Source organism: Callionymus lyra, unplaced genomic scaffold (genome assembly GCF_982586985.1).
Source record: "Callionymus lyra unplaced genomic scaffold, fCalLyr1.hap1.1 HAP1_SCAFFOLD_48, whole genome shotgun sequence".
Classification (NCBI taxonomy): Eukaryota; Metazoa; Chordata; class Actinopteri; order Syngnathiformes; family Callionymidae; genus Callionymus; species Callionymus lyra.
In genome coordinates this window covers 1,057-12,500 of record NW_028258562.1, presented here as the reverse complement: position 1 = coordinate 12,500, position 11,444 = coordinate 1,057, and the positions used below count along the sequence as shown (strand labels likewise).

General features: G+C 62.4%; 1 non-coding gene across 1 annotated transcript; it reads left to right on the top strand.

The window, feature by feature from the left end:
• Nucleotides 1-5,264: 5,264 nt before the first annotated feature.
• LOC148058672 (5S ribosomal RNA) lies at nt 5,265-5,383 on the top strand. Its single transcript, XR_015709603.1, has one exon. It is a non-coding gene; the product is annotated as a 5S ribosomal RNA (ribosomal RNA).
• The last annotated feature ends 6,061 nt before the right edge of the window (nt 5,384-11,444 follow it).

The window sequence follows — 11,444 nt, the reverse complement described above, 5'->3', positions numbered from 1 at the left end:
ACCAGGAGGCTGGGGAACATTTTCAACACTTTGGGGCATTTTTAAACACTTTGCTCTTTTTTTTCCCTCTCCCACCCACAATCCCTCCTCCTGCGGGGATGGAGAACCAGGGGCCTGGGTGACATCCTCATGCGGGGATGGGGTACCAGGAGGCCGGGGAACATTTTCAACACTTTGGGGCATTTTTAAACACTTTGCTCTTTTTCCCCCTCTCCCAACCAGGGGGCCTGGGGAGCCTCCTCCTGCGGGGATGGGGTACCAGGAGGCCGGGGAACATTTTCAACACTTTGGGGCATTTTTAAACACTTTGCTCCTTTTCCCCCCTCTCCCAACCAGGGGGCCTGGGGAGCCTCCTCCTGCGGGGATGGGGAACCAGGGGCCTGGGGAACATTTTCAACACTTTGGGGCATTTTTAAACACTTTGCTCCTTTTCCCCCCTCTCCCAACCAGGGGGCCTGGGGAGCCTCCTCCTGCGGGGATGGGGAACCAGGGGCCTGGGGAACATTTTCAACACTTTGGGGCATTTTTAAACACTTTGCTCTTTTTCCCCCTCTCCCAACCAGGGGGCCTGGGGAGCCTCCTCCTGCGGGGATGGGGAACCAGGGGCCTGGGGAACATTTTCAACACTTTGGGGCATTTTTAAACACTTTGGTCTTTTTCCCCCCTCTCCCAACCAGGGGGCCTGGGGAGCCTCCTCCTGCGGGGATGGGGAACCAGGGGCCTGGGGAACATTTTCAACACTTTGGGGCATTTTAAACACTTTGCTCTTTTTCCCCCTCTCCCAACCAGGGGGCCTGGGGAGCCTCCTCCTGCGGGGATGGGGAACCAGGGGCCTGGGGAACATTTTCAACACTTTGGGGCATTTTTAAACACTTTGCTCTTTTTCCCCCTCTCCCAACCAGGGGGCCTTGGGAGCCTCCTCCTGCGGGGATGGGGAACCAGGGGCCTGGGGAACATTTTCAACACTTTGGGGCATTTTTAAACACTTTGCTCTTTTTCCCCCTCTCCCAACCAGGGGGCCTGGGGAGCCTCCTCCTGCGGGGATGGGGAACCAGGGGCCTGGGGAACATTTTCAACACTTTGGGGCATTTTTAAACACTTTGCTCTTTTTCCCCCTCTCCCAACCAGGGGGCCTTGGGAGCCTCCTCCTGCGGGGATGGGGAACCAGGGGCCTGGGGAACATTTTCAACACTTTGGGGCATTTTTAAACACTTTGCTCTTTTTCCCCCTCTCCCAACCAGGGGGCCTGGGGAGCCTCCTCCTGCGGGGATGGGGAACCAGGGGCCTGGGGAACATTTTCAACACTTTGGGGCATTTTTAAACACTTTGCTCTTTTTCCCCCTCTCCCAACCAGGGGGCCTGGGGAGCCTCCTCCTGCGGGGATGGGGAACCAGGGGCCTGGGGAACATTTTCAACACTTTGGGGCATTTTTAAACACTTTGCTCTTTTTCCCCCTCTCCCAACCAGGGGGCCTTGGGAGCCTCCTCCTGCGGGGATGGGGAACCAGGGGCCTGGGGAACATTTTCAACACTTTGGGGCATTTTTAAACACTTTGCTCTTTTTCCCCCTCTCCCAACCAGGGGGCCTGGGGAGCCTCCTCCTGCGGGGATGGGGAACCAGGGGCCTGGGGAACATTTTCAACACTTTGGGGCATTTTTAAACACTTTGCTCTTTTTCCCCCTCTCCCAACCAGGGGGCCTGGGGAGCCTCCTCCTGCGGGGATGGGGAACCAGGGGCCTGGGGAACATTTTCAACACTTTGGGGCATTTTTAAACACTTTGCTCTTTTTCCCCCTCTCCCAACCAGGGGCCTGGGGAGCCTCCTCCTGCGGGCATGGAGAACCAGGGGGCCTGGGGAGCCTCCTCCTGCGGGGATGGGGAACCAGGGGCCTGGGGGGCCTCCTCCTGCGGGGATGGAGAACCAGGGGGCCTGGGGAGCCTCCTCCTGCGGGGATGGGGAACCAGGGGGCCTGGGGAGCCTCCTCCTGCGGGGATGGGGAACCAGGGGGCCTGGGGAGCCTCCTCCTGCGGGGATGGAGAACCAGGGGGCCTGGGGAGCCTCCTCCTGCGGTCATGGAGAACCAGGGGGCCTGGGGAGCCTCCTCCTGCGGGCATGGAGAACCAGGGGCCTGGGGAGCCTCCTCCTGCGGGGATGGAGAACCAGGGGGCCTGGGGAGCCTCCTCCTGCGGGCATGGAGAACCAGGGGGCCTGGGGAGCCTCCTCCTGCGGGCATGGAGAACCAGGGGGCCTGGGGAGCCTCCTCCTGCGGGGATGGGGAACCAGGGGCCTGGGGAGCCTCCTCCTGCGGGGATGGAGAACCAAGGGGCCTGGGGAGCCTCCTCCTGCGGGCATGGAGAACATGGGGGCCTGGGGAGCCTCCTCCTGCGGGGATGGAGAACCAGGGGGCCTGGGGAGCCTCCTCCTGCGGGCATGGAGAACCAGGGGGCCTGGGGAGCCTCCTCCTGCGGGGATGGGGAACCAGGGGGCCTGGGGAGCCTCCTCCTGCGGGGATGGAGAACCAGGGGGCCTGGGGAGCCTCCTCCTGCGGGCATGGAGAACCAGGGGGCCTGGGGAGCCTCCTCCTGCGGGGATGGAGAACCAGGGCGCCTGGGGAGCCTCCTCCTGCGGGGATGGGGAACCAGGGGGCCTGGGGAGCCTCCTCCTGCGGGGATGGGGAACCAGGGGGCCTGGGGAGCCTCCTCCTGCGGGGATGGAGAACCAGGGGGCCTGGGGAGCCTCCTCCTGCGGTCATGGAGAACCAGGGGGCCTGGGGAGCCTCCTCCTGCGGGCATGGAGAACCAGGGGCCTGGGGAGCCTCCTCCTGCGGGGATGGAGAACCAGGGGGCCTGGGGAGCCTCCTCCTGCGGGCATGGAGAACCAGGGGGCCTGGGGAGCCTCCTCCTGCGGGCATGGAGAACCAGGGGGCCTGGGGAGCCTCCTCCTGCGGGGATGGGGAACCAGGGGCCTGGGGAGCCTCCTCCTGCGGGGATGGAGAACCAAGGGGCCTGGGGAGCCTCCTCCTGCGGGCATGGAGAACATGGGGGCCTGGGGAGCCTCCTCCTGCGGGGATGGAGAACCAGGGGGCCTGGGGAGCCTCCTCCTGCGGGCATGGAGAACCAGGGGGCCTGGGGAGCCTCCTCCTGCGGGGATGGGGAACCAGGGGGCCTGGGGAGCCTCCTCCTGCGGGGATGGAGAACCAGGGGGCCTGGGGAGCCTCCTCCTGCGGGCATGGAGAACCAGGGGGCCTGGGGAGCCTCCTCCTGCGGGGATGGAGAACCAGGGCGCCTGGGGAGCCTCCTCCTGCGGGGATGGAGAACCAGGGGCCTGGGGAGCCTCCTCCTGCGGGGATGGGGAACCAAGGGGCCTGGGGAGCCTCCTCCTGCGGGCATGGAGAACATGGGGGCCTGGGGAGCCTCCTCCTGCGGGGATGGAGAACCAGGGGGCCTGGGGAGCCTCCTCCTGCGGGGATGGGGAACCAGGGGGCCTGGGGAGCCTCCTCCTGCGGGGATGGAGAACCAGGGGGCCTGGGGAGCCTCCTCCTGCGGGCATGGAGAACCAGGGGGCCTGGGGAGCCTCCTCCTGCGGGGATGGAGAACCAGGGCGCCTGGGGAGCCTCCTCCTGCGGGGATGGGGAACCAGGGGGCCTGGGGAGCCTCCTCCTGCGGGGATGGGGAACCAGGGGGCCTGGGGAGCCTCCTCCTGCGGGGATGGAGAACCAGGGGGCCTGGGGAGCCTCCTCCTGCGGTCATGGAGAACCAGGGGGCCTGGGGAGCCTCCTCCTGCGGGCATGGAGAACCGGGGGCCTGGGGAGCCTCCTCCTGCGGGGATGGAGAACCAGGGGGCCTGGGGAGCCTCCTCCTGCGGGCATGGAGAACCAGGGGGCCTGGGGAGCCTCCTCCTGCGGGCATGGAGAACCAGGGGGCCTGGGGAGCCTCCTCCTGCGGGGATGGGGAACCAGGGGCCTGGGGAGCCTCCTCCTGCGGGGATGGAGAACCAAGGGGCCTGGGGAGCCTCCTCCTGCGGGCATGGAGAACATGGGGGCCTGGGGAGCCTCCTCCTGCGGGGATGGAGAACCAGGGGGCCTGGGGAGCCTCCTCCTGCGGGCATGGAGAACCAGGGGGCCTGGGGAGCCTCCTCCTGCGGGGATGGGGAACCAGGGGGCCTGGGGAGCCTCCTCCTGCGGGGATGGAGAACCAGGGGGCCTGGGGAGCCTCCTCCTGCGGGCATGGAGAACCAGGGGGCCTGGGGAGCCTCCTCCTGCGGGGATGGAGAACCAGGGCGCCTGGGGAGCCTCCTCCTGCGGGGATGGAGAACCAGGGGCCTGGGGAGCCTCCTCCTGCGGGGATGGAGAACCAAGGGGCCTGGGGAGCCTCCTCCTGCGGGCATGGAGAACATGGGGGCCTGGGGAGCCTCCTCCTGCGGGGATGGAGAACCAGGGGGCCTGGGGAGCCTCCTCCTGCGGGGATGGGGAACCAGGGGGCCTGGGGAGCCTCCTCCTGCGGTGATGGGGAACCATGGGGCCTGGGGAGCCTCCTCCTGCGGGGATGGAGAACCAGGGGGCCTGGGGAGCCTCCTCCTGCGGGGATGGAGAACCAGGGCGCCTGGGGAGCCTACTCCTGCGGGGATGGAGAACCAAGGGGCCTGGGGAGCCTCCTCCTGCGGGCATGGAGAACATGGGGGCCTGGGGAGCCTCCTCCTGCGGGGATGGAGAACCAGGGGGCCTGGGGAGCCTCCTCCTGCGGGGATGGAGAACCAGGGGGCCTGGGGAGCCTCCTCCTGCGGGCATGGAGAACCAGGGGGCCTGGGGAGCCTCCTCCTGCGGGGATGGGGAACCAGGGGCCTGGGGAGCCTCCTCCTGCGGGCATGGAGAACCAGGGGGCCTGGGGAGCCTCCTCCTGCGGGGATGGGGAACCAGGGGGCCTGGGGAGCCTCCTCCTGCACCAGGGGGCCTGGGGAGCCTCCTCCTGCGGGGATGGGGAACCAGGGGGCCTGGGGAGCCTCCTCCTGCGGTGATGGGGAACCATGGGGCCTGGGGAGCCTCCTCCTGCGGGGATGGGGAACCAGGGGGCCTGGGGAGCCTCCTCCTGCGGGGATGGGGAACCAGGGGCCTGGGGAGCCTCCTCCTGCACCAGGGGGCCTGGGGAGCCTCCTCCTGCGGGGATGGGGAACCAGGGGGCCTGGGGAGCCTCCTCCTGCGGGGATGGGGAACCAGGGGCCTGGGGAACATTTTCAACACTTTGGGGCATTTCACAAGCGCTTCCCTCGCTTACGGCCACACCACCCTGAATGAGCCCGATCTCGTCTGATCTCGGAAGCCAAGCAGGGTCGGGCCCAGTTAGTACTTGGATGGGAGACCGCCTGGGAATACTGGGTGCTGTAAGCATTTTTTTTTGCCATTATTTGTGGGTAGAAAAGTGAGAAAAGTGACCTAAAATAGAACCGGGACTAGGCGGCAGTTCCCCCCACCAGGCGGCGGCATTTGGGGCATTATTTGTGGGTAAGAAAGTGAGAAAAGTGACCTAAAATAGAACCGGGACTAGGCGGCAGTTCCCCCCACCAGGCGGCGGCATTTGGGGCATTATTTGTGGGTCAGAAAGTGAGAAAAGTGACCTAAAATAGAACCGGGACTAGGCGGCAGTTCCCCCCACCAGGCGGCGGCATTTGGGGCATTATTTGTGGGTCAGAAAGTGAGAAAAGTGACCTAAAATAGAACCGGGACTAGGCGGCAGTTCCCCCCACCAGGCGGCGGCATTTGGGGCATTATTTGTGGGTCAGAAAGTGAGAAAAGTGACCTAAAATAGAACCGGGACTAGGCGGCAGTTCCCCCCACCAGGCGGCGGCATTTGGGGCATTATTTGTGGGTCAGAAAGTGAGAAAAGTGACCTAAAATAGAACCGGGACTAGGCGGCAGTTCCCCCCACCAGGCGGCGGCATTTGGGGCATTATTTGTGGGTCAGAAAGTGAGAAAAGTGACCTAAAATAGAACCGGGACTAGGCGGCAGTTCCCCCCACCAGGCGGCGGCATTTGGGGCATTATTTGTGGGTCAGAAAGTGAGAAAAGTGACCTAAAATAGAACCGGGACTAGGCGGCAGTTCCCCCCACCAGGCGGCGGCATTTGGGGCATTATTTGTGGGTCAGAAAGTGAGAAAAGTGACCTAAAATAGAACCGGGACTAGGCGGCAGTTCCCCCCACCAGGCGGCGGCATTTGGGGCATTATTTGTGGGTCAGAAAGTGAGAAAAGTGACCTAAAATAGAACCGGGACTAGGCGGCAGTTCCCCCCACCAGGCGGCGGCATTTGGGGCATTATTTGTGGGTCAGAAAGTGAGAAAAGTGACCTAAAATAGAACCGGGACTAGGCGGCAGTTCCCCCCACCAGGCGGCGGCATTTGGGGCATTATTTGTGGGTCAGAAAGTGAGAAAAGTGACCTAAAATAGAACCGGGACTAGGCGGCAGTTCCCCCCACCAGGCGGCGGCATTTGGGGCATTATTTGTGGGTCAGAAAGTGAGAAAAGTGACCTAAAATAGAACCGGGACTAGGCGGCAGTTCCCCCACCAGGTGGCGGCATTTGGGGACCCGTAGTGTGGGCAGAAAACTCACCAAAGTGACTTAAAATAGAACCGGTGCAGGCGGCATGTTCCCCCACCAGATGGCGGCATTTGGGGACCCGTAGTGTGGGCAGAAAACTCACCAAAGTGACTTAAAATAGAACCGGTGCAGGCGGCATGTTCCCCCACCAGATGGCGGCATTTGGGGACCCGTAGTGTGGGTAGAAAACTCACCAAAGTGACTTAAAATAGAACCGGTGCAGGCGGCATGTTCCCCCACCAGATGGCGGCATTTGGGGACCCGTAGTGTGGGTAGAAAACTCACCAAAGTGACTTAAAATAGAACCGGTGCAGGCGGCATGTTCCCCCACCAGATGGCGGCATTTGGGGAGCCGTAGTGTGGGCAGAAAACTCACCAAAGTGACTTAAAATAGAACCGGTGCAGGCGGCATGTTCCCCCACCAGATGGCGGCATTTGGGGAGCCGTAGTGTGGGCAGAAAACTCACCAAAGTGACTTAAAATAGAACCGGTGCAGGCGGCATGTTCCCCCACCAGATGGCGGCATTTGGGGACCCGTAGTGTGGGCAGAAAACTCACCAAAGTGACTTAAAATAGAACCGGTGCAGGCGGCATGTTCCCCCACCAGATGGCGGCATTTGGGGAGCCGTAGTGTGGGCAGAAAACGCACCAAAGTGACTTAAAATAGAACCGGTGCAGGCGGCATGTTCCCCCACCAGATGGCGGCATTTGGGGACCCGTAGTGTGGGCAGAAAACTCACCAAAGTGACTTAAAATAGAACCGGTGCAGGCGGCATGTTCCCCCACCAGATGGCGGCATTTGGGGACCTGCAGTGTGGGTAGAAAACTCACCAAAGTGTCCTAAAATAGAACCGGGACCAGGGGGCCTCTTCCCCCACCAGGTGGCGGGCTTGGGGGGCTTGGTTTCCGGGTAGAAAACTCACCAAAGTGTCCTAAAATAGAACCGGGACCAGGGGGCATGCTCCCCCACCAGGCGGCGGGCTTGGGGGGCTTGGTTTGCGGGTAGAAAACTCACCAAAGTGTCCTAAAATAGAACCAGGACCAGGGGGCATGTTCCCCCACCAGGCGGCGGGCTTGGGGGGCTTGGTTTGCGGGTAGAAAACTCACCAAAGTGTCCTAAAATAGAACCGGGACCAGGGGGCCTCTTCCCCCACCAGGCGGCGGGCTTGGGGGGCTTGGTTTGCGGGTAGAAAACTCACCAAAGTGACCTAAAATAGAACCGGGCTAGGCGGCATGTTCCCCCACCAGGCGGCGGGCTTGGGGGGCTTGGTTTGCGGGTAGAAAACTCACCAAAGTGTCCTAAAATAGAACCGGGACCAGGGGGCATGTTCCCCCACCAGGCGGCGGGCTTGGGGGGCTTGGTTTGCGGGTAGAAAACTCACCAAAGTGTCCTAAAATAGAACCGGGACCAGGGGGCATCTTCCCCCACCAGGCGGCGGGCTTGGGGGGCTTGGTTTGCGGGTAGAAAACTCACCAAAGTGTCCTAAAATAGAACCGGGACCAGGGGGCATCTTCCCCCACCAGGCGGCGGGCTTGGGGGGCTTGGTTTGCGGGTAGAAAACTCACCAAAGTGTCCTAAAATAGAACCGGGACCAGGGGGCCTCTTCCCCCACCAGGCGGCGGGCTTGGGGGGCTTGGTTTGCGGGTAGAAAACTCACCAAAGTGACCTAAAATAGAACCGGGCCAGGCGGCATGCTCCCCCACCAGGCGGCGGGCTTGGGGGGCTTGGTTTGCGGGTAGAAAACTCACCAAAGTATCGGCAAAATAGAACCAGGGAAGGGGGGGATGTCGGTCACAAGGTGCCCGAGTCAGAGAACCAGGAAAACGGACATAAATCCAGAAAACCTCGGTGTCTGACTGCTCCTCAAAAAGTGGTCTTTTTGATGTCACGAGCGCAACCACCTAGAGGTTAATGGGGAGGGATGGTGTGAGCGCAAACGGATTTTTCCTAAGTGTGACTGCTCCTCAAAAAGTGGTCTTTTTGATGTCACGAGCGCAACCACCTAGAGGTTAATGGGGAGGGATGGTGTGAGCGCAAACGGATTTTTCCTAAGTGTGACTGCTCCTCAAAAAGTGGTCTTTTTGATGTCACGAGCGCAACCACCTAGAGGTTAATAGGGAGCGAGTACAACAGGGGAGGGAGTGAATGGGCTCGGACTGTGGCCGAGCCTGGTGCCTCAAAATCGGACAAGGTTGGACTGGAAGCCCGCTGAGAACTCTGGTTCTTTTGCCAGACGAAACGAATTTTTTCCGAGTGTGACTGCTCTGCAAAAAGTGGTCTTTTTGATGTCACGAGCGCAACCACCTAGAGGTTAATGGGGAGGGAGTGGAAAAAACGACAAAGTGTTGAGCTCCGGACCGGGATGGCGGGCGACTCGAGCGGTCATGCCCGACTTTGAGACACTTTGTCGCGGTCATGCGAGCGACCTCCACTGCTCCCCGGAGGTGCCCCGGACCGGGTTGGCGGGTGACTCGAGCGGTCCTGCCCGACTTTGAGACCCTTTGTCGCGGTCATGCGGGCGTCCTCCGCCGGTCCCCGGAGGTGCCCCGGACCGGGTTGGCGGGTGACTCGAGCGGTCATGCCCGACTTTGAGACACTTTGTCGCGGTCATGCGGGCGACCTCCGCCGGTCCCTGGAGGTGCCCCGGACCGGGTTGGCGGGTGACTCGAGCGGTCGTGCCCGACTTTGAGACACTTTGTCGCGGTCATGCGGGCGTCCTCCGCCGGTCCCTGGAGGTGCCCCGGACCGGGTTGGCGGGTGACTCGAGCGGTCGTGCCCGACTTTGAGACACTTTGTCGCGGTCATGCGGGCGTCCTCCGCCGGTCCCTGGAGGTGCCCCGGACCGGGTTGGCGGGTGACTCGAGCAGTCATGCCCGACTTTGAGACACTTTGTCGCGGTCATGCGGGCGTCCTCCGCCGGTCCCTGGAGGTGCCCCGGACCGGGTTGGCGGGTGACTCGAGCGGTCATGCCCGACTTTGAGACACTTTGTCGCGGTCATGCGGGCGTCCTCCGCCGGTCCCTGGAGGTGCCCCGGACCGGGTTGGCGGGTGACTCGAGCGGTCGTGCCCGACTTTGAGACACTTTGTCGCGGTCATGCGGGCGTCCTCCGCCGGTCCCTGGAGGTGCCCCGGACCGGGTTGGCGGGTGACTCGAGCGGTTGTGCCCGACTTTGAGACACTTTGTCGCGGTCATGCGGGCCTCCTCCGCCGGTCCCTGGAGGTGCCCCGGACCGGGTTGGCGGGTGACTCGAACGGTCATGACCGACTTTGAGACACTTTGTCGCGGTCATGCGGGCGTCCTCCGCCGGTCCCTGGAGGTGCCCCGGACCGGGTTGGCGGGTGACTCGAGCGGTCGTGCCCGACTTTGAGACACTTTGTCGCGGTCATGCGGGCGTCCTCCGCCGGTCCCTGGAGGTGCCCCGGACCGGGTTGGCGGGTGACTCGAGCGGTCCTGCCCGACTTTGAGACACTTTGTCGCGGTCATGCGGGCGTCCTCCGCCGGTCCCTGGAGGTGCCCCGGACCGGGTTGGCGGGTGACTCGAGCGGTCGTGCCCGACTTTGAGACACTTTGTCGCGGTCATGCGGGCGTCCTCCGCCGGTCCCTGGAGGTGCCCCGGACCGGGTTGGCGGGTGACTCGAGCGGTCGTGCCCGACTTTGAGACACTTTGTCGCGGTCATGCGGGCGTCCTCCGCCGGTCCCTGGAGGTGCCCCGGACCGGGTTGGCGGGTGACTCGAGCGGTCGTGCCCGACTTTGAGACACTTTGTCGCGGTCATGCGGGCGTCCTCCGCCGGTCCCTGGAGGTGCCCCGGACCGGGTTGGCGGGTGACTCGAGCGGTCATGCCCGACTTTGAGACACTTTGCCGCGGTCATGCGGGCGACCTCCGCCGGTCCCTGGAGGTGCCCCGGACCGGGTTGGCGGGTGACTCGAGCGGTCGTGCCCGACTTTGAGACACTTTGCCGCGGTCATGCGGGCGACCTCCGCCGGTCCCTGGATGGCGGGCTCCAGTGAGGTCGGCGGGGGAAGGCTCGGGCTGAGGCCGACTTCGGTGCCTCAAAGTCGGACAAGGTTGGATTGGAAGTCCGCTGTGTTGAGGACCAGTGGCATTCGGCGGTGGAACGCTCAGAACTTGGCCGACATCGGTGCCTCAACGTCGGACAAGGTTGGAGTGGATGACCGCTGATAACTCTGGTTCTTTTGCCAGACGAAAGAAATTTTTCCCGAGTGTGACTGCTCTGAAAAAAGTGGTCTTTTTGATGTCACGAGCGCAACCACCTAGAGGTTAATAGGGAGGCACCATAACAGGAGAGGGAGTGAAAAGGCTCGGACGGTGGCCGAGCCTGGTGCCTCAAAATCGGACAAGGTTGGAGTGGATGACCGCTGAAAACTCTGGTTCTTTTGCCAGACGAAAGAAATTTTTCCCGAGTGTGACTGCTCTGCAAAAAGTGGTCTTTTTGATGTCACGAGCGCAACCACCTAGAGGTTAATAGGGAGGCACCATAACAGGAGAGGGAGTGAAAAGGCTCGGAGGGTGGCCGAGCCTGGTGCCTCAAAATCGGACAAGGTTGGAGTGGATGACCGCTGAAAACTCTGGTTCTTTTGCCAGACGAAAGAAATTTTTTCCGAGTGTGACTGCTCTGCAAAAAGTGGTATTTTTGATGTCACGAGCGCAACCACCTAGAGGTTAATAGGGAGGCACCATAACAGGAGAGGGAGTGAAAAGGCTCGGAGGGTGGCCGAGCCTGGTGCCTCAAAATCGGACAAGGTTGGAGTGGATGACCGCTGAAAACTCTGGTTCTTTTGCCAGACGAAAGAAATTTTTCCCGAGTGTGACTGCTCTGAAAAAAGTGGTC